Below are 23,461 nucleotides of genomic sequence, written 5' to 3'. Positions count from 1 at the left end.
GCTCAGACCACCCGCGGCCTAGGAGCCGCCAAAGGGGGCTCGCCAGCTCAGATTTCGTTATCGGATCGGGCATCAACTCCTAGATCTCCCGCACCAGCAGCATTTGAATGACGTCATCTCCTGCTGCCGCGGGGCCAGTCTCGCGAGAAGATCCTCAAGCTCGCTGCTCCTCTCGTGAGACTGGCCCCGCGGCAGCAGGAGATGACGTCATTCAAATGCTGCTGGTGGCGGGAGATCTAGGAGTTGATGCGCCGGATCGGGCAGGGATTTGGGTTACCCCGACCCGATCCGATAACTAAATCTGAGCTGGCGAGCCCCCTTTGGCGGCTCCTATGTCGCAGGCGGTCTGTTGGCCTTTCCTTTACTTCGGCTGCTTTGCTGCTCCTGCTGCCTGCTCACACAGAAAGGAGGGGAAAGGGAAACCTGATCGTAATAAACAGGACCAGGGAGTGGGGGGAGGAAGAGCTTGGGGAGGGCTAAGAGGCTGGAAGTGACCGGGTGAGAAGGTGGGGGAAGGGCATAGGGAGCCGGCAGGAAAAAAAAATGGGGAAAGCATAGGAAGGGGGGTGAGAAGAGGGGAGGACAGAGCTTGTACAGGGTGAGGGAGTGACTCATTAAGGGGGGAGAAGTATCTCTAGAGGGACAGGGATGGGAAGAACTGAGGCAGAGAAGAGGGGAGAATATCTAGAGGGAGGGAGGGAAGGGGTTGAAAAGTGGGAGAAAGCAAGATAGTGAGGGAAAAAGGGAAGGAGTTGAGGTAGTGAGGGAGAGAGCTGAGGTAGTGAGGGAAGGGAATGAGAAGTGAGGGAAAGTGGTAACCTAAGCAGAGAAGAGGCTGCGGACTGCCAGCGGACCCCATCTCACCAGCAGCGGTGAGGCCCAAGGCTGCCGGGGGGAGCAAGCAGAAGAAAAGAAGGTGAAGCCCCTGTGTTTGAGAGAACATGTGTGTGTGTGTGTGAGAAGGAGCACGTATGTGTGTATGTATAAAAAAGGGAGTGTGTGAGAGAGAGTATGAATGTGTGGGAGTGTGTGAGCAAGAAAGAGCATCTGTGTGTGTGAACATATGTGTGAGAGGGAGTACGTGTGTGTGCACGCACATGGGAGAGAGGAACTGTGGGCATCTGAGAGAGGAAGCATGTGTGTGTGTGAGCATGAGTATGTATGAGAGAAAGTGTGTGTGTGTATATATGAGAGAGCGAGGAGAAAGTTTGTGTGCCTTCCCTCCCCCACTAATCCACAAGAATCTCAAGGTGACTGGAAACCAAAAGTTCTCAGGTATGAAGAGTGGGATATTTTATTCTTATCCATATTAGTTTTAATTATTGGGTGTTATTTGAAAAATTTTACTGGTGTTTGGGAAATTTAAAAAAAACAATTTACATGAGTTTTTTTATTATTGGATATTTATTCTTCAGCTGTCTTGAAATATTTATTTTCATTATTAATATTGTTTTACTATTATGACTGTTTTCTATTTCTTGATTTTATTGTTTTTATGACAAATGGTGATGTTTCTGATGTTGCACTGTATACAGAGTATAAATAAAGTATAAATAAAAACTGGAAACTGTTGCAGTTTCCAGTTTTTATTTATACTTTATGGTCTCTCTTTATTCTGTGATGGACTTTTATTTAGTGATGGACTGTCTGTGTTCTGCACGTGTGACCGAAGTGAGGATATTCTGCTGGCATGTAGCTTCTGTGTAGGGTTGTATAGCAGTCTGGCTTGTTCTGTTTTCCTAATAGGGGGGTGCATTGTTATTTTAGGAGCTGGTTTATATTTACAGTGTTACTTTTCATAAGTGCGATTGTTATTGTTTGAGTGCCGGCAATTAGTGCTGATTTGGTATGGGAGGTTTGCTGTATTATAATTGTTTACTCAAGGCTTTATGAAGGTCAAGTCCACATCCAAAATGCATTACAACAGGCCTAATACCATCTGGGTATTTTTGCAGGGTTTTCTGGTTGGCACCAAAGCAGTGCATGTAAATATAATATGCAGGTTGCTGTAAGCAATATTTTTGCCTCAGAAGACTGTGCTCAGAATGTTCTTTTTAATATAAAATCAGTTATTAGAAATGCATAATTTTTAATTGTGCAAGCGTGTGTGGATGGGCCTTTAAGGTTCGCCTGTGACCGGCCATGGGTTCCAGAGGAGAGGGGGTTAGACCTGGGTAGGGAAGAATGAACTGGGGGCTCGGAGGGGGCCAGCACAGTAATTGTTCACACAGGGCAGCAAAAAAGCCAGCACCGGCCCTGTTTGTGCAAAAAAAAACCAACCCCAAAACATTTTCTGTCATAAAATAAGAGTTACGGACAGAATGGAAGCAGTCCAGAGAAAGGCAAACAAAATGGTGTGAGAAAGGCATGTGAGATATGACTAAAGGAGCGAAATATGGACCTCCTGGAAGAGAAGAGGCAGAGCAGAGGGGAGATAGGATACAGACCTGAGAGGTTTTAATGGTCACCATTGTCAAAGCTTTTCCCATGGAAAGGAAGCTGGGGGGAGACTCGGGAACAATGTCAGCAAATATTTCTTCACGGAAAGGGCGCTGGATGCCTGGAAGAGGCGGTGAAGACAAGAAGGGATTCAAAGGGGCTTGGGATAAACACAGAGGATCCTTAGCGCTAGAGCTCGGACATGAAGACATGGGGTAACTTTTCTATTACGCTTGGGGGTAGCCTGCACAGAATAAAAGAAATGTCGTCGCTATTTCCCCGTCGTTTTAAAATGAGTCTGGCCAGTCATTCACTGCATCCCTCTCTGTTTAATAAATGCGTTACTCACCACGCTGCAAAAGCATGCTCGGTACGATACCACAGAAAATAACTACTAAAATATAGAAATTAAATCCTGCCGACAATAGTGAAATGGTCTGATGGCTCTGTTCCTATGTACCTTGAAGGATGCAGGGTGGTGGCTTCTGCTAAACACCAGAGGGAGCTTGCACCTGAGGTCTGGCACCTCACAGAGCAGATTCCATACAGCGCAGGAGAAATCGCTAACCATAGCCTTACAAATGCAATAAATCATCACAGCAGCGCACTCTAATGTCAGGCACAACATCGGTGTCCTGTTAATTTTGTCTTCCACTACCAAACAGCCCTATCCTAAGTTAGGAAAAACACACGATCACATCATTGAAAAAAGTTTGTAGAAAGGGGTGAGCAAGGATTTTCAATCTGAATAAAATCAATTCATTCTCTCTCTCTCTCTCTCTCTCTCTCTATATATATAAAAAATTGATAAAAAGAGCGAAGCATCCCAGGCCCTTCTCATAGGAGGGAAGTAGAATTATAACAGGGAAATAAAGGCAATATTATTTTCAGTCCTAAGCATCCACACAGGCTTAGTCACATCCAAGCCATGACCCCGGATGCTTCTTCAGCAGACACTCACAGGTCGATGCAAAAAAGATGCCTTCAGCCGAACAAACAGTTTTACCTGCTCTCACACAGTCAAACAGGTCGATTCAGTAAACCATGCGGGATAGCCGGCGCTCCAAGGTGAGCAGCAGCTCTCCCAACGCACGCCCAGGCCCCTCTCCTGGGCACATGATTCATTATGCAAATGAGGACCCACGCTAATAAGGAGGCGCTAGGGACCCTAGCGCATCACTAGCGCCTCCTTATTGGCAGAAGCGGCAGCTGTCAGAGAGTTTGACAGGCAACGCTCAGTTTTACCGGCGTTGGTTGGTTGTTTGGAAAACAGACGCCAGCAAAATTGAGCGTCTGTTTTCTAATCCGCGGGCAGATTTTTTTTTTTTAATTTTTGGGGCCTCCAACGTAATATCGCCATGATATTAAGTCAGAGGGTGTACAAAAAAGCAGTTTTTTCTGCTTTTCTGTGCACTTTCCTGGTGCCGAGAGAAATTAACGCCTACCTTTAGCAGGCATTAATTTCTGAAAGTAAAATGTGCGGCTTGGCTGCACATTTTACTTTCTGTATCGCTTGGGCATAACTAATAGGGCCATCAACGTGCATTTGCATGGCTAGAACGCTATTAGTTTCGGGGGGGGGGGGGGTGTAGGGTTGAACGCACGTTTTCCACGTGCTATTATCCCTTACTGTATAAGGGATAATAATAGCACGTCAAAAACGCGTGTCCAATCGGGGCCTAATGGTGCGCTCGGCCTGATTTTGTGTGTAAATCTCACTGCCGATGCAGCAAAAAGTTTAATACTCACAGAATATGCATTCAAAAATGTTAGGTCAGCTTAGCGCCCTCGCATGGATATTAAGTGTTAATGAGGACGTTAAGTATTTCCTCCCTGTGCAGAGAGGTGCGCTGGCTGAAATCACATTTTTTTAATGCTGGAAACTTTACGCCTGGCCAGAGGTGGAGTAAAGTTTCCCGTGTTGCTATTTGTTGATGGACAGGAAGAAAAAACATTTTTTTCTGAGGCCAGCCAGATAGCTGGATAAGTACAGACTTATCCAGGTAAGTGGCTGAGGTTAGCCGTAGCCATTTACCCAGACAAGTAAGTAAGTTTCAGGGGATGTGATAGCCAAGTCCGGCACAACCCACTCTGCAATCTGTGAGCTTTCACAGGGCGGCGGCCTGGGAACCACTGTCTGAGCCCATCACACCAGAGGCTGAATCAACCTAAGACAGAACCCAAGACCATTGAGGGATCCCATCCCGCCTGGTGGCTCTGAGGAATGCCTGAGGCTGCGGCTGCCTGAGGAATGGGGATCCTATCCCATCCAGCCAAGAATAGGCCCTGCAGCCTCCAGGGGATCCCATCCCATCCCATCTGGTGGGCCAAATGGAGGAGGCCTGCGGTGGCCGGGGGTTCACATCCTGCCCGCTTGCTAGAGAGGAACAGCTATTGTGTGTGTGTGTAAGCATGTGTGTCTAAAGAGAGGGAATGTGTGTGTCTGTCTGTCTTTCTGTGTGTGTGTGTGTGTGTTGAAAGAGAGGGAATGTGTGTGTCTGTCTGTCTTTCTGTGTGTGTGTGTGTGTGTTGAAAGAGAGGGAATGTGTGTGTCTGTCTTTCTGTGTGTGTGTTGAAAGAGAGGGAATGTGTGTGTCTGTCTTTCTGTGTGTGTGTGTGTGTGTGTGTTGAAAGAGAGGGAATGTGTTTGTCTGTCTGTCTTTCTGTGTGTGTGTGTGTGTTGAAAGAGAGGGAATGTGTGTGTCTGTCTGTCTTTCTGTGTGTGTGTGTGTGTGTGTGTTGAAAGAGAGGGAATGTGTGTGTCTGTCTGTCTTTCTGTGTGTGTGTGTGTTGAAAGAGAGGGAATGTGTGTGTCTGTCTGTCTTTCTGTGTGTGTGTAAGCATGAGCGCCTGGTAAAAGGGAGCACGTGTATGCGTGAGAGAAAGGAGCGTGTCTGAGTTAGAAAGGGAACATTTGTGTGTATGTCTGTAAGAGTGAGTTTGAGAGAGAGAGCTAGGACAAGCAAGATGTTAGTCCTCATATTTGGGTGACATCATCAGATGGAGCCCGACACGGAAAACGTTTAATAAAGTTTCTAGAAACTTTGACTGGTACACTGAGTACGCCCAGCCTGCCACTATCAGTGTGTCCTAACTGGGACCCTCTTCAGTCTGCCTGTTTGCCTGGCGGTAGAGGAGCTCTGCTCTTCATTCCTTTTTCAAAGTATTTCCCAGTCTATTTTCTGCCGTTTCTGCGCCAGGTCCCTCTTCACCAGTCTGTGTCCTTCCCACGGCATGGTAGGAGTAAAGTTCTCCCTTGTTGTGGTCGATTTCCGGGGAGTCGCTGCCCGGTGGCCACTGGCCATTGACCGTTCACCAGCTGCTTTTTTTTTTATGGCGGCCTCCCAGTATTGACAATTCCCCCAGTGCCCGCGGACCATGTCTATCACTGATCCGCATGAGATTTGTATCCTTTGCCTGGGGATGTTGCACAACGTCCGGGAGTGCGCGCTGTACGATCAAATGACCCCCAAAAGCTGACACACCCGGCTGGATAAGATGGAGAAGCTTTTTGGGTCCAAAAAGTCAGATTCATCTACTCCAGTGTCAGGGGGCATCAACACCGGGAGGCCGCACAGATCCCTTAGAAGCTGCCACCCAGGAAAAAGATCTAGGCGTCATAGTGGATAACACATTGAAATCGTCGGCTCAGTGTGCTGCAGCAGTCAAAAAAGCAAACAGAATGTTAGGAATTATTAGGAAGGGAATGATGAATAAAATGGGAAATGTCATAATGCCTCTGTATCGCACCTTGAATATTGTGTACAATTCTGGTCACCGCATCTCAAAAAAGATATAATTACGATGGAGAAGGTACAGAGAAGGGCATCCAAAATGATAAGGGGAATGGAACAGCTCCCCTATGAGGAAAGGCTGAAGAGGTTAGGGCTGTTCAGCTTGGAGAAGAGACGACTGAGGGGGGATATGATAGAGGTGTTTAAAATCATGAGAGGTCTAGAACGGGTAGATGTGAATCGGTTATTTACACTTTCGAATAATAGAAGGACTAGGGGGCACTCCATGAAGTTAGCAAGTAGCACATTTAAAACTAATCAGAGAAAGTTCTTTTTTACTCAACGCACAATTAAACTCTGTAATTTGTTGCCAGAGGATGTGGTTAGTTCAGTTAGGGCCGGATTTTAAAAGGGTTATGGGCATAAGTTATATGCGTAACCTTTTTAAAAGCCCCCTGCGTGCGCCGAGCCTATTTTGCATAGGCTCGGCGGCGCGCGCAAGCCCCGGGACGTGCGTAAGTCCCGGGGCTTAGCAAGGGGGGGCGTGTTGGGGGCGTGCTGGGTGGGCGGCGCGAATTTTGGGGCGGGGCGGGAGGCATGTTGGGGGCGTGGTGCTGGCCTGGGGGCGTGGTCGAGGGCTCCAGACCAGCCCCTGGGTCAGGTGATGGCGCGCGCAGAGTTACGCCTGCTTCGGGCAGGTGTAATTCTGCCGTAGGGTGGGGGTTTAGATAGGGCTGGGGGGGTGGGTTAGGTAGGGGAAGGGAGGGGAAGGTACAGGGGGGTGGAGGGAACGGGCAGCGCGGCTAGGGCTCGGCACGCACAAGGGGGTGCACAAATGTGCACCCCCTTGTGCGTGCCGACCCCAGATTTTATAAGATACGCATGGCTACGTGCGAATCTTATAAAATCCTGCATATGTTTGTTCGCGCCTGGTGCGCGAACAAAAGTACATGTGCGTGTAAGTTTATAAAATCTACCCCTTAGTGTAGCTGGGTTCAAAAAAGGTTTGGATACGTTCTTGGAGGAGAAGTCCATTAACGACTATTAATCAAGTTTACTTAGGGAATAGCCGCTGCTATTAATTGCATCAGTAGCATGGGATCTTCTTAGTGTTTGGGTAATTGCCAGGTTCTTGTGGCCTGGTTTGGCCTCTGTTGGAAACAGGATGCTGGGCTTGATGAACCCTCGGTCTGACCCAGCATGGCAATTTCTTATTCAGAGTAGTTACATCACAAGCGGATTGTGATAAATTGCAGGAAGACCTTGCAAGACTGGAAGATTGGGCATCCAAATGGCAGATGAAATTTAATGTGGACAAGTGCAAGGTGATGCATATAGGGAAAAATAACCCTTGCTGTAGTTACATGATGTTAGGTTCCATATTAGGAGCTACCTCTCAGGAAAAAGATCTAGGCATCATAGTGGATAATACTTTAAAATCGTCGGCTCAGTGTGCTGGGGATGGGGAAAAACAAAGCAGAAGACAGGAAGGGTGGGGAAACCTCTTTGTCTCCCAGCCGAGGAGACTGTCACAAGAGACAGCTGACTTCAGGTTGTTACATCCCGTGGTCACCTACGCCTGCGACCCCCTGCTGCTCACCTCTCTTTATTCAGCTTTAGCTCTGCTCGGGGAAATCGCGGCCTCTGCCAGCTCGCATCAGCCCTCCTCCCTCCGTTCCTGGGCGTCCCAAGGCAGCATGGACACTGCCGACCTCCATCTTGGCCTCGGGGCTCCTTAGGCGCACACGTGCGTTCCCAGGCTATAACTTTAACGTCGTCATGGCGCAAACCTCGGGAGCGTCCCCCTGAGATGACGTCATTAAACTCGGGTATTTAAACCTGGCAGCACCAGAGCACCTACGACTTGGCAACGAGTTCATTCTCCGGAATCCTTCTCTCCGTTGGACGTCGTTCTGGTTCCTGCTTCCGTGGCGTGAGACTTCCAGGGTACTCGCTCCTCGGGGGCCCCTTCCGTCTCTTGGCTATCCGCTCCTCGGAGGGCCTTCGCCTGGACTTCTTCCTGTGGTCTTCCCCGGAACCTCCCTGCTTCTACAGTCCTGTGAGTACTACTTCTGAGACAACACAGAGGACTGCCCACGGTGTACCCCGCTCCGCGGACCACTACCATGACTGCACAGAGGACTTCTTCTCAGGACTTGAGACTTTCAGAACTGTATATCTCTCCTGGCATTTCCTGCTCCTCGGGTAATGCCATCATCTACTACCTCTAGCCCCTGGCCTGGTGTACCCTGGCCTGCCTCTTGGGGCTTCTCTCTCGTTCATATCTGCTACAGTCTAGCCAGCAGCCGAGACCTCGCCTCCCTGACGGTGAGGCCCGTGGGGCTCCGCCCCTTTTGGGCAGTTCCATCTTTCACCTCTAGCAAAGGGTCCACCTACACACAGACACACACGGATCCTAACACAGGTTGAACTCCCCTGTATCAGGGCCCTGACTGATCTATGCACGGGAGGTGAGAGAGAGAGCAGCAGAGTGTTCCCTAGCCCCTGATCTAACCGTACACAGGGACGCCCCAGTCCTCTCTGAGGGGGTTCCAAGGCTCTTGCAGCTCAATGCTGAAAGTGGGACGTGGCCCTGTTATCTTTAGTTCATAGATATATTTTTATTTTGGGGTTGTTTAGTTTATATGGTAATATAAAAAGTAAAATAAATATGAGAGGAATCATTTATAATACATGCATGTTTGCAGAGAACAAGTGAGTGATATTTACTGGTGAAATGTGACTTACACTTTTATACAGGGTATATACATCTGCACTATTCTGACTGTATTTATAGAACTGAACATTTCTGAAATAATAAAGAAGCTCTGTTACTTATTGTAACGACCTCCTAAGAATGACTGAGTGTTATTCGTGAGCTGCAAAGCCCCAGATCTGTTGTGGGCTCTGCATTCAGATCAAGCTCTCTCTTACTCGCCTATAACTGTGCTCACACTGCAGCTCCACACTACTTATCTTTTCTTCTCTCTATGCCCCTCCTTGTGAACTCTGTTCATCCAGTAAATCGCTCTTATCTGTTTCCTTCTCCTCTACTGCCAACTCCAGCCTTTGTGCTCCTTATCTGGCTGCACCATATGCCTGGCACAGACTTCCCCAGTCTCTGCATCCTGCTCCCTCTCAGGATCTACTCAAATTCAGTCTAGAGACTCCCTGTGTGCAAGCTGCTTGTACATCCTAAGCTTCTCTCTACAATAACTACACCTCCCATAGACTCGTTTGTCATGATGAGATTGTAAGCTCCATGGAGCAAGGACTGTATGTTTTATCTATCTGCATAGTGCTGAGTGTGGCTAGTGGCACGTTACACACTACTACTAGTTATCATATGTAATCTGTGATGTGGCTAGTGGCACGTTACACACTACTACTACTTATCATATATAATCTGTGATGTGGCTAGTGGCACGTTACACACTACTACTACTTATCATATGTAATCTGTGATGTGGCTAGTGGCACGTTACACACTACTACTACTTATCATATATAATCTGTGATGGGGCTAGTGGCACGTTACACACTACTACTACTTATCATATGTAATCTGTGATGTGGCTAGTGGCACGTTACACACTACTACTACTTATCATATATAATCTGTGATGTGGCTAGTGGCACGTTACACACTACTACTACTTATCATATATAATCTGTGATGTGGCTAGTGGCACGTTACACACTACTACTACTACTTATCATATATAATCTGTGATGTGGCTAGTGGCACGTTACACACTACTACTACTACTACTTATATGTAATCTGTGATGTGGCTAGTGGCACGTTACACACTACTACTACTTATCATATGTAATTTGTGATGGGAGTTTTCCAGATTTGGAAATATTGTGTGACATATGAGACTGACAGAGAGGGAATTAGAGCCTGTGAATGTGAGGAGGGGTCTCAGTCACAGGGTGAGAGTGACAGAGAGGGGATTAGAGCCTGTGAATGTGAGGAGGGGGCTCAGTCACAGGGTGAGAGTGACAGAGAGGGGATTAGAGCCTGTGAATGTGAGGAGGGGTCTCAGTCACAGGGTGAGAGTGACAGAGAGGGGATTAGAGCCTGTGAATGTGAGGAGGGGGCTCAGTCACAGGGTGAGAGTGACAGAGAGGGGATTAGAGCCTGTGAATGTGAGGAGGGGGCTCAGTCACAGGGTGAGAGTGACAGAGAGGGGATTAGAGCCTGTGAATGTGAGGAGGGGGCTCATTCACAGGGTGAGAGTGACAGAGAGGGGATTAGAGCCTGTGAATGTGAGGAGGGGTCTCAGTCAGTACTGGAATAGCAGGAGGTGCTGCAGGGCAGGAGTGAGGTGCATTGGCAGAGCTGTGCGTGAGGGTCTCAGTACTGGAATAGCAGGGGGTGCTGCAGGGCAGGAGTGAGGTGCATTGGCAGAGCTGTGTGTGAGGGTCTCAGTACTGGAATAGCAGGAGGTGCTGCAGGGCAGGAGTGAGGTGCATTGGCAGAGCTGTGTGTGAGGGTAACATAGTAAAATAGTATATCCTAGCGTGTAGCAGATGGACTCAAAACAAGCGGGTATAGTGTGCTCGTGCTAGCAGTTGGAGACTGATCTGACGTTAGCACGGGTACATATACCCCCACAGGAAGTGAAGCAATTCAGTAATTTCCGTCTCCAAAGCAGTTTGGAGCTACCCATGCTCGCTGAGCGTGTTTTCCAAATTCTATCGACTAAATTCTTAGAAGAAATCTACTGAAGACGAGCCCCGCACTCCTGTGGTGATACCAGGCGGTCACTCACCCAGTTGAGTTTCCCGAGCTGACTTCCGTGGTCCCTCGGAGGTAGGAGCCTCGGTCCGGTGGCCGGTTCGCGGCAGGGACCCAGCCCCCGAGTGAGAAGGGCTCGGGCGCGGCTTGGCCCCCGGGTGGTTCGGGTGCAGCCTAGAGGCAGCCTCGGTCCCGGCGTGGACTTGGCCCCCAGCGGTTCGGGCGCGGCCTAGAGGCAGCGGGTGCACTTCCTTAAGCGCGGCGGTGAAGGTACTCACCCTCTCCCCCCGCAGCTGGAGACCGCCCGGGTCGCAGCCGGGAAGCGCCGAAGACCAGGTAAGGTGTACATCTTTACTTGGTCTCCGAGGAAGTGTGGACTAACTGGGCCTGCCTACGAGGCCGCCCGCCTGGGAGGTCGCCATTTTTTGCCTGCCTACTTCACTTTTCTCAGAATCACTCCAGAGGCTATCCATCTTTGTACAGTTCCTTCCTTTTTACCCAAAGTGGTCTCCCACTTTCACCTGAACCAAACCATATCCTTGCCTACCACGGAAGGTTTGAAGAAATCGGAAGAAGGTCGAATGCTACGCCATCTCGACATCGGCAGAATGCTGTCCAGATATCTGGAAATGTCAGAAGCAGTACGAAAGACGGACCATCTGTTCATCCTGCACAGTGGGAAGAAGCAAGGGGAAGCGGCCTCACGGCCCACCATCGCCTGCTGGATTAAGGAAGTTATCAAGGCAGCCTACGTAGAGGCAGGAAAACCACCGCCTCTACGGGTCAAGGCTCATTCTACCAGAGCACAATCAGCCTCTTGGGCAGAAACTAGGATGCTGTCGCCTGCAGAGATATGTAAAGCAGTGACGTGGTCCTCCCTCCACACCTTCTCCAGGTTCTACCGTCTGGACGTCCAGGCCAGGGAGGACACAGCATTTGCGAGGGCAATCCTAAACGGTCCTCGGGCAGCCTCCCGCCCAGTCCGGGAGTAGCTTTTGTACATCCCACTTGTTCTGAGTCCATCTGGCTACACGCTAGGAAATGTAGAGATTACTTACCTGATAATCTCGTTTTCCTTAGTGTATGCAGATGGACTCAGCATCCCGCCCGGCTGCCGGTATACATGGGGATTCGCCGACTCATGGTAAGCCATGTTTTCTTATATAGGGCTTCCACTCTGCCAGGTCTCGACGCCTTCCGGTTGGGAACGCTGGCGGTCTCCAGCTACTATCAATCGGTCAGGGGAATCCTGTTTCACTAATTCATTGATCATCAGTACACATATATCCATAACAGCTTTTGCAAGGAAGATTACTGAGTTGCTTCACTTCCTGTGGGGGTATATGTACCCGTGCTGACGTCAGATTCGTCTCCAACTGCTAGCACGTGGATACTATCCCATTCGTTCTGAGTCCATCTGTCTACACTAAGGAAAAGGAGATTATCAGGTAAGTAATCTCAACATTAAAAATAAATAAATAAATATTTGGCGTCCGCCTCAATCAAAAAGAAATACTGTGGGGTGGGTATCCTCTTAGCACATACATTGGTGTTCGATATTAAAGATAGCTTGGTTGACCCAGAAGGGAGGTTTATGGTGCTCAAAATAGTGATTGGTACTGCTCTCTTCACGCTACTGTCTGTTTATGGTCCCAATACGGATCACAGTATATTCCTCTCTAAAATGTCCTCAATACTAGAGATGTGGGCAGAAGACCAGGTGATAGTGGGAGGGGATTTCAATCTGACTAGATACCCCTTCCTTGACAACTCGGGAGATGGGGGGCGCAGCCTCAAGGCCAGTGACGGGCACTTAAACACTTAATCTCTGATAGAGGGCTGGAGGACATTTGACACCTACGCAATCCCACACAGTGTAATTACACATACTATTCCCACACCCATCATACTTACTCACGAATAGACCTATTCCTTATTGATAAAAGCCTGGTCAATGCGACCGTGGACGTGCACATTAGGTTCATTACCTGGTCCGATCATTCCCCAATTTGGTTGGCAATTAAGGTGACTACTAAAGTTCCTGGTAAACTTCATTGGCGATTAAATGACAGCCAACTAAACGATAAATCATATATTGAATCTGGCTGCTAACATAAAGGAGTACCTGGAACTTAATGATACAGAGGGCATCTCGTCTGGTACCCTATGGGATTGTCTATAGGCAGTAGTCGGGGGGAAACTGATCTCTCGGGCTAGCTTTCAGAAAAGGGAACGAGTCACGAAAAGGTCACTTCTACACCGCATCGCCCACCTCTCTCTAAGCCACAAACGCTCCTCTGACCCTAGCAAACCTGAGGAGCTCATGTCTGCTAAGCGGGAGTTACACGCTTTGGATGTAGCGAAGTACGCCTTCCAGATGGAGCTAGCCCGCCAGCACCATTTTGAATTTGGGAACAAGGCAGGACAAAGTTTAACTCGTAAATCAAAGGAATGGACTGCTCAAACTCATATCACTAAGATAAAACTGTCCCAGATGCATCTTTTATTTCAGAATGATGCTATTGGGGCGCATTTCACTAGCTTTTACACTGACCTATATACCTCTGAATTGGGGGTGGAATCGATGGCCATAGATGAATATCTGAAAGGGGTGGAGCTTCCAATGCTATCTGAGGAGGCATGGAAGTTCCTAAATGCAGAGATCACACACGAAGATTAATTATACCAAGCAATCCAAGGCTTGAAGACGGGGAAATCTCCGGGGCTGGATGGATATACCGCTAAATTTTATAAAGGCATTTCATGCTGTGGTGTTTCCACCCCTACTTAACATGTTTAATGCCCTATGAGTGAGGGTTCGTTATCTCCTGAAGCGAACTTTGCGGGCATAACAATCCTGGCCAAAAGTGGAAGAGATCCCATACTATGTGGGTCCTATCATCCTATTTCTTTGATAAAAATAGATCTCAAACTTCTAGGTAAAATCCTGGCTATCCGGTTGGCTAAGGTTGCTCCATCCCTGATTCGTGGGGACCAGTGTGGCTTTGTGCCTGGCCGTCTGGCCTCAATAACGTGAGGAGGGTACTGGAATTGATTTGGAGGGCGAAAAGAGCAAACACACCCATAGTCCTGTTAGCGATTGATGCAGAGAAGGCTTTTGATAGATCCATTGGCCATATCTGTTTGAGGTCCTCGCAAAATTCAACCTGGGCTCCGATTTTATTCGGTGGATCAAGCGGCTATATGAAAACCCCAGGGGAAGCTTAAAGGTAAATGGGAATTACGTCACACCATTTTCTGTGAAAAGGGGCACCAGACAGGGCTGCCCTCTATTCCCTCTTCTCTTTGCATTATTAAGAACATAAGAACTTGCCATGCTGGGTCAGACCAAGGGTCCATCAAGCCCAGCATCCTGTTTCCAACAGAGGCCAAAACCAGGCCACAAGAACCTGGCAATTATCCAAACACTAAGAAGACCCCATGCTACTGATGCAGTTAATAGCAGTGGCTATTCCCTAAGTAAACTTGATTAATAGCCATTAATGGACTTCTCCTCCAAGAACTTATCCAAACCTTTTTTGAACCCAGCTACACTAACTGCACTAACCACCTTAGAACCCTTTGGGGCCCGGATTCATACTAACCCGGAGGTGAGGGGCCTGCAGGTGGGATGTGACGAGAATAAAATTTCACTGTTTGCGGATGACCTGCTATTCACGATTACAGACCCCAGGTGCTCGCTGCCCAGAGTAATAGATGACCTGCGGGAGAATGTGAGGGTCTCGGGCTTCAAGGTCAATGAGGACAAGTCGGAGCTTTTAAATATTTCCGTGAATCAGGCTTATTTTGGGGATCTTGCCAACAATCTACCTTTCCGGGTGGCGAAGGGATGGGTAAAATATTTGGGGATGAAGGTAGGACCTTCGTATCAGGACCTGTGTCACTGGGACAGAGGGATATGCTCTTGGTTTGGGAGCATGGCTATAATTAAGATGAATGTTCTACCTCGACACCGCTATCTCTTTCAAACCTTACCCATACCTGTACCTGTCCCTGATACCACCCTAGTTCAATGGCAGTGCAAACTTTTCCGTTTTATATGGAAAAGGAGACCACCCAGAGTGGCATGAGATACCTTCTTCAGGGAGAAACTCAGAGGGGGTCTGCAGATGCCCAACTTAAACTGGTACTTTATGTCATCTCAATTGAGTGCATTCCTGCATTGGCACTCTAGGGGGATCCCTAAAGCCCTGGGCACAGATAGCATCTCAGGAGGTGGGCGTGCCACCCCCTTCACATACGTGCATGGCAGAGAGGACGGCTAGAATACGAGGGACCTCTCCCTCTACAATCAATTCCCACCGGGATGTCAGCCTGGCACTCTCGCTAGGTGGGGAAATAAAGATCTATATAAGTGGGAACAAGTGTGGGATGGGCATCAAATGCCATCATTTCCTGAATTACAATGTATTCACCACTGCCAGATTTCAACCTATTCGCATATCACCATGCCCGCCACTATTTTACTGCAGCCCATATGGGGCTAGAATTAAATAAGGGGAAACTCCTTTTGGAAAACTGGTGTTCTCAGCCAGATGGGGTTAAAAAAACCCCATCACCAAAATTCTCACCCTAATAAAGGGGACGGCTAGGGGCAAAGCAGCATTCCAAAGGGCATGGGAGAAGGACCCAGGGACGACTCTGGACGCCGGGGAACGGGCCCCAATCTTCAGCGCCGTGAGCAGAAGCTCAGTTTCCACAGCTCTCAAAGAGAACAGGTACAAGGTGATGCACCGCTGGTACCTAACTCCTGCTAAACTGAGTAAAATGTTTAAGGGAATGCATGGTCTGTGTTGGAAAGGTTGTGGTCAGTTGGAGACCTATCTGCACATGTGGTGGGGACTTCCACATGTTACAAAATTGTGGGGGGCTACTATTGATTTTATTTATAAGGTCACTCATATTATGGTGCCCAGAGATGCTAAAGTATGCCTCCTATGTGCCCATATAGAGGAGGGAGACACTCACACCCAGCAGTGGGTTCATCAGGTATTAACTGCTGTCAAATGTGGTGGCGTAGGGCCGAAACCCCTTGTACGAGTCAGGTCCTAGGCAGATTAGATACTGTATTCCTCATGGGCACATTAACCGCAATAGGCAATGATCGCCTCCAATATGGGACCCTATGCTACCTGGAAGGCCAGTAGCAAGTCCCACCCCCATCTGGCGTATATGATGAAGGCCCACAATAAAATGTACCTATAAAACAAACACACACTTTACAGTGCTGATAGCACAATGAAAGGCACACTACAGCTTTGTTGTTTAATTATCTTATTTTATTTTAGCACATCTTATTGAATTATAAAATATTTCATGCCATACAATTGCAAGGATTAATGTCCTGGTATTTAGACATATAAGTTACATGCATTCAAGATATTGTTTAAGTATCTCAACACTCTGTAAGTGATGATAATTTAGCCAGTAGTGACCAAAGTGTTTACTGTTTAACCCGCTCAATTGACTGTATAGCATTGTTATCTATGGCTGTGTTATAATATGGGCAGCCAGCTCTGATGGTCCCCTCCCCTCAGCTCCTTACAGTCTTATAATATAAATAACACACAAACAATTCAAACAAGGCCGCAGCTTTATTGATACAACAACCACCAGAGCCAACTTAACACTCCACATTCCCATCCCAGGGTCATCCACCGCATCCCAGCACAATGACCCCTCCGCAGGCCACCAAACCTGCACAAACCAGCAGCATCCCACTGCTAACCGGGACCCCCACCACAGCCCCCAGCAAGGGGTCCCCAGCATGAGACTGAACCCAGTCCCATGCAGCTGAAGCCAGAGACAAGAAAGCCCCGCTACTCAGCGGGTTCCTTGCTCTGAACCCCCACCCCAACTGAGACCTGGCTCTGGTCACTCCGCATAAAAACCACCCCCCCCCCCCCATAACACACGGAAACTGGGGAGGGAGGGAATCAAGGCCGACTGCTCACATCAAAAAGGGGAGGGACCAACAGCTCTGCCCACTTTTAAACCTCATTCGAAATGCAATGACATGGCGAGGCCGACCAATCAAAACCATAGGGTTGGCCGGCTAAGCCCCGCCAAGTCATGACCGCGTCAGCACTAAGTGGAGGGGGGGGGGGGGGCAGGCCGGGACACGCATCCTGACTCTCTCCCCTTGCCCCTCCCGGTGCATCCGACCGGAAGACCTGGCCCTTCCAATAAACAATAAATTACAAAAAAAATAAACTATTCATACAACATTTGTTCTGTGATTGGCCATTATGTTTACCTGCTGAAGAGTTGTGAGCAAGTGAGGGAATATGCAGTTAACATTTTAGTAATTTGAAACAATTAGCCCCGTTTATATATACCAACTTGAGTTTGTGGGATTCTGAGACTGTTTTCTGTTGCCTATTTCCTATGTTTGGAACACCCCAGGTCAGCCTGCTGAACAAAAGTCAAAGTTTAGATAAGCCTAGGTCAGCAAATTGATCTCTGATGCATAGAAGTCAGCATCTGCAGTGCGCTCTTTTGTGGACTAGGGCTTGGGCTCTTGAAAATCCGTGTTTCTTGGGAGTGTAGCCCAGAGCAGCAGGCCTCAAACAAGGAAAACCAGGTTTCATATCTCACTACCACTCTTGTGACCTTGGCAAGTCACTTTACCCTCCATTACCTCAGATACAAAATGAAATTGTAAATATTTCCTTATCCTCAGAGGGCTTAATTACTTGAGTGTAATCTGCTTTGAAGTGCCAAAAAGTGAAATATATAATATAATATAATTTAAAAAATTGTTCATTCTCCAAAAAGCTATTTATTAAATAAAATGCAGACCAAAAGAATGGGCCTCCGCCTTCAAAAATATATAAGAACATTTTACATTGTACTTCCTATGTCATTTTCAGATCAAGAATCATTTCGTGGAATCCCTCCTTGTTTTGAAGATAATTTTGTATGAATCAGTAATGGTGTGCCTTAAAAATATTGCATACAGGACTTACGGTTATGCACCACTATTCAGAAGATTGCCCTCTGCTTGGCCGGAGCAGAACAAGGAGACCATGAAGACCTCTAGAACAGGACAATGGAAGAGCAGGGGGTGCTGGAAGGCAGGAGTGAGGTACTTTGACAAACGTGTGTGTGAGAGTCTCAGTACTGGAATAGGGGTGCTGCCGAGCTGGAGTGAGGTGCATTGTGTGTGTAGGTCTCAGTTGTGGAATAGCAGGAGGTGCTGCAGGGCAGGAGTGAGGTGCATTGGCAGAGCTGTGTATGAGGGTCTCAGTACTGGAATAGCAGGGGGTGCTGCAGAGCAGGAGTGAGGTGCATTGGTAGAGCTGTGTGTGAGGGTCTCAGTACTGGAATAGCTGGGGGTGTTGAAGGGTAAGAATGAGGTGCATTGGCAGAGCTGTTTGTGAGGGTCTAAGTACAAGAATATACGTGACCTCAAAGTGGGAAAAGCTCTGGGGCCAGATGGCCTCACTGCTAAATTTTACAAAACCTATGGGACAGTCCTTATCTCTCATTTACAAAACCATTTTAACCATTTAACTCTCTCTCTCCCCAACCCTCTTCAACATTTATCTTCTACCTCTCTGCTTCCTCCTATCCAAACTGAAAATCAAACACCTTGTTTATGCGGATGACATACAAATCCTCATCCTTATTAGGAAATCCCTTCAACTGTCTCTAATCTTCTGGGAACAATGCTTTCAAGAAATTAGCACACTCCTCACCAAACTCAATTTAGTCATCAACAAGGACAAAACAGAATACCTCATCATCTCCCAGGAAGATAACTTCATCCAAAGAGAGATCCCATCCATTATAATAGATCAACAACAAAAAGACACCGCTCATCAAAATCCACTTACACCCATTCTAGACAGCCTCAAAAATACATCCTACGTAAGAGGCTTAGGCGTTCTTCTGGACAATCAGCTGAACCTCAAAAGATTTGTAAACACAACCAAAGAATGCTTTTTCAAACTACAAGTACTGAAAAAGCTAAAACCCTTACTTCACGCTCACGACTTCCGCCTCGTCCTGCAATCAATCATCCTTACAAAAATTGACTACTGCAACGTGCTGCTACTCGGACTACCAGCCTCCACCATCAAACCTCTCCAGATGGTACAAAATTCTGCAGCCAGGGTCCTGACCAATTCTAACAAGAGAGACCACATCACGCCCATCCTTTACAATCTCCACTGGCTTCCAATTAAATACAGAGTCTCCTACAAAGTCCTGACCCTCATTCACAAATCCTTAAACAATATAGCACCAATCGATCTTACCCATCAACTCCGTAACATTAAATCAACAAGACCAATCAGAAAAGCCTACCAAGACACCCTTATCATCCCTCAAACCAAAACACTAAGAAACAGGGCTTTCTCCACAGCAAGTCCTTCACTTTGGAATTCACTACCACCAGAACTCAGACAGGACTCTTGCCACCAGTCATTCAAGAAAAAACTGAAAACCTGGCTATTCAGCCAAGCATTTCCCTGATTTCTAACAAGCCGCCTTCAACTAACTCTTTTTGCATCTGCTTCACTCTTATAATTATATAACTCCCCCATCCCCCCACCCTTTAATTTTCACTTCCCCCTTAAATGCTATTTCACCCACCCATCCTGACCCCCCTCACCCCTGCCCTACCCTTTCCTATTCCACCCTGTTCACTATCAACTATTTGTTTCGAATTTCTCATGCAGAAGTTAATAATCTAAGGCTTCTGTTATCAACTTCTCGTAAGACATCTGTACAATTAGGAATATTTCATAATACCATGTATTCTAGACATTGTTTTTTGGTCATTTATTTCTTCTTTTAAATGCTATTTAAAAAAGCTCTATTTAAAACGTTAAGATTTTTAGACATATAAGACTTTGTTTTTTGTCATGTATATTTTTCTCTTATGTTTAACTGTTATTCAAAAAGTTCTTCAAAATGTTATTCAAAAAGTTCTTAGTTATATGTAATTGCCCCCAAGCAAGTTTATTCAACTGTTCTCTGTAAACCGATTTGATTTGCATATAATGTAAGAAGATCGGTATATAAAAACCATAAATAAATAAATATAACTACTTGAGGGAAGGGGGGGCCCTACTACCTGAATCCAATAAGGTGGGAATTACCAGCATTGCCAAGCTTGGTAGAGATCCAGCCCTTTGTGCCTCCTGTCGGCCTATCTCAGTGATAAATCTCGATCTTAAACTATTTTCCAAAATACTAGCCGATAGACTAAATTGCTTTATAACCAAACTCATTCACCCAGATCAAGCAGGCTTTATGCCAGGCCGATGGCCAGTGACAATATGCGCAAGATCTTAAATATCCTCTGGGGGTCCTCCCAACTAAAGCTGGACCATATTCTGCTAGCTATTTATGCCGAAAAGGCTTTCGACATGGTTCACTGGCCTTTTCTCTTTCAAACCCTCACCCAAATGGAGTTTGGGTCTTCCTTCCATAATTGGATTCTGGCCCTCTACAGCTCCCCCTCAGCTTGTTTAAAGATAAATGGTAAATATTCATCTCCTTTTGCAGTCCAGAAAGGCACCAGACAAGGCTGCCCTCTTTCCTCTATACTTTTTGCTATATTTCTCAAACCCCTAGCCACTCGTATACGTAACAATCCAATCATTTTTGGCTTTCCCTTAACCTCTCAACAGTATAAACTGTCCCTATTCGCGGACGATATCATGCTTACGGTTAGTAACCCATCCCTGCCCTTAAAGGGATAGAATCTGAATTAGCCCAATTTAGTGCTGTCTCAGGCTTTAAAATTAACTGGGACAAATTCGAAATCCTGAACATCTCCTGCTCCCCAGAATTGGTGCTTTCTCTCCAACGCTCTCACCCTTTTAAGTGGACTCCTATTAAGCTTAAATATTTGGGGATATATATTGGGAAAAACTTATCTGACCTCTTCCAGCTTAACTATGTTCCCCCTTCTCCAAAAAGTAGAAAAGGATCTTATTAGATGGAATTCCCTGCCTCTGTCATGGCTGGGCAGGCTGGCAACACTCAAAATGAATGTCCTTCCTCGATTCCCGTACCTCTGTCAGACTTTACCACTTCTGATACGCCCTGATATTTTAAAAATGTGGCAACGGAAGCTTATGCGCTTTTTATGGAAATGCCGACCACCTCGAATAGCCCACATGGTTCTTTACCAACCCAAAGCTCAGGGAGGTTTGGATCTGCCAAATCTCCAGCTCCAACACTGCTCCTTGCATTAATAGTGGGGGTGGAAGGGAAATAGAACCAAAGAGTTACTAAGAGCCAAGAGAAACAGATAAGTATGAGAAAAAAAGTGCGAAGCTTGCTGGGCAGACTGGATGGGCCATTTGGTCTTCTTCTGCCGTCATTTCCATGTTTCTATGTATTATCCTGCAGCACAACTACGTCCAATCATCGACTGGCATCAAGTTGGAGACAAAAAGCCCTGGGTCCAGATTGAGCAAGCATGGTTATCTAGCATGCCACTGTCTGCGCTAGTCTGTCAACCCAATCGAACATGGAGGCCAGCCTCGCATCTCACCCCATGGACTAGATACACACTTACTGTCTGGAAAAGTTGGAAACCCAAGCTAGTGGGTGCTGCCTCTTACTCCCAACAGTCCTCCTTATACCATAACACTTCTTTCACTCCAGGTCTGCCAAGCTCCGCTTATAAGGCATGGAAGGAAGTGGGCATCACACATATTTCACATGTATGTTCCCAGGGTTCTGTGATCTCTTTTACAAATCTCCAGGAAACCTATCGGCTCTCCGATGCTGAATTTCTACCATACATGCAACTGAGACACTTCCTCATGCAGATGCTGGCGAAAGGCCTGATTTCCTCCCAAAGATCTTTGTTTTGAAGGCTATTGCACCAATCCTAAGTTGACTAGTGGATTGATCTAAAAAATCTATAAACTGCTAGCGGCTCGACCACCCGACAAGCCGGGCCACTTAAGGGCATGGGAACATGATATCGGCAAGATTCTTTCCAATGAAGAATGGGAAAACACAACCCTCCACATCCACTACGCCATAAGACAGCAACTGCAGGCAAATCCCATCAAAGAGCTATCATTATCCCCATCATGATCCTAAGATACCCAATACATATTCTACATTACAATACTTGCTTAAAGATGAAGCCTTTGCTACGATACCAACCTATAACCCGCAGAAATTTAACTCCGGTGATGATCTCCCCCATCACTCAACTACTCGGGCTAGCCCTATTTACTTTGACACTATTCAACGCCCAGTCAATTACAAAAAAAACACACATCCTTCACGACTACCTGCTTGATGCCAGGCCAGACATCTGTGCTATTACTGAGACCTGGTTGAAACCCGCAGATACAGCTTTAATAAATCAACTTCCTACTCAGCTTTACGACATCTTTTCCATACCTAGAAAAAAGAAAAAAGGGGGAGGTCTCCTCATAGCTGCCAAAAAATCTCTCAATCTCTCGCTACAACCTATCAATACAATACCAAAATTGGAGGTAGGCTTATTCAAATCTAAGTCGCTCCAAATCCTCCTCACCTACGCTCCCCCTGGTCTTCTGGATCAAGATGCTTCACCTATGGTGGAAATCATAGCTAAATACCTAAAACTGGACTCCCCTGCCATAATCCTGGGAGATTTTAATCTTCACATCGATGCCAACCCCAGATCTTCTAACTGTGAAGCTTTCTTGTCAGCCCTATCGGACATGGGCTTCAAGCAATACATTAACCAGCCCACACATAAAGCAGGTCACACTCTGGACCTTATTTTTACAAACTTCAACCTCATTCCTCTTTCACCTCCACAATGCCTCCCAGTTCCTTGGTCAGACCATTTCATGATCACTGCCAACATCAGGTCATCGACAAGAACTCCGGCACCCCCTCAGATGACCACTTTGTACTACGCTGGCGGAAAGACCCCTCCCCCACATCATTGGCTACTTACAAAACAGCAATGAGCTTCTACAGAACATCGATCACCCGCACCAAACGAGATTTTTATGCCAAAAAAATACACGGTTTCCTATACGACCCGAAAACGCTCTTCTCATATGTGGCAGCCCTCACCACTCCCACTTCCCCTACCTTCTCAGAAGAAGAAGCCCAAAACAAATCTACAGAGTTGGCGATTTTCTTTGACAACAAAGTCAAAAACCTACTTGGCCCACTGGCAACATCCAACAAATCATCAATAGCCTTACAACCCCCCAGCCAAACTCCTAGCCAAAATCCATCCTCTACTATTCTTAAACAGACGCTAGTATCTCTTGAACCTACATCATCCCTGGAAATAGAATCGATTATCAAGAAAATGAAACCCTCATCTCACCCTCTAGACCAAATACCAACCAAACTTCTCCTCACCATTCCTAACACCATTGCCAGATCTCTGGCAGACATCATAAATTGTTCCCTCAATCAAGGATCTGTCCCTGACTCCTTAAAAATTGCTTCGCTGAAACCCTTACTAAAAAAACCCAATCTGGACCCAGCCAACCCAGCAAATTTCCGCCCCATCGCAAACCTACCTTTTATAG

The 23,461-nt window shown here is 46.9% G+C and overlaps 1 protein-coding gene across 1 annotated transcript in view; it reads left to right on the top strand.

Moving 5' to 3' along the window:
* Positions 1–824: 824 nt before the first annotated feature.
* LOC115081318 (butyrophilin subfamily 1 member A1-like) overlaps positions 825–23,461 on the top strand; it is a 325,098-nt gene continuing 302,461 nt past the window's right edge. Inside the window, exon 1 of the mRNA XM_029585802.1 lies at positions 825–916. The gene's annotated coding sequence lies outside the window, so the exon portion shown is untranslated. The remainder of the gene's footprint in view (positions 917–23,461) is intronic.

The sequence above is a fragment of the Rhinatrema bivittatum genome, unplaced genomic scaffold, assembly GCF_901001135.1.
Source record: "Rhinatrema bivittatum unplaced genomic scaffold, aRhiBiv1.1, whole genome shotgun sequence".
NCBI classification, from domain to species: Eukaryota; Metazoa; Chordata; class Amphibia; order Gymnophiona; family Rhinatrematidae; genus Rhinatrema; species Rhinatrema bivittatum.
Note: the sequence above shows the minus strand (reverse complement) of the source record. Positions and strands in the feature narration are given on the sequence as shown.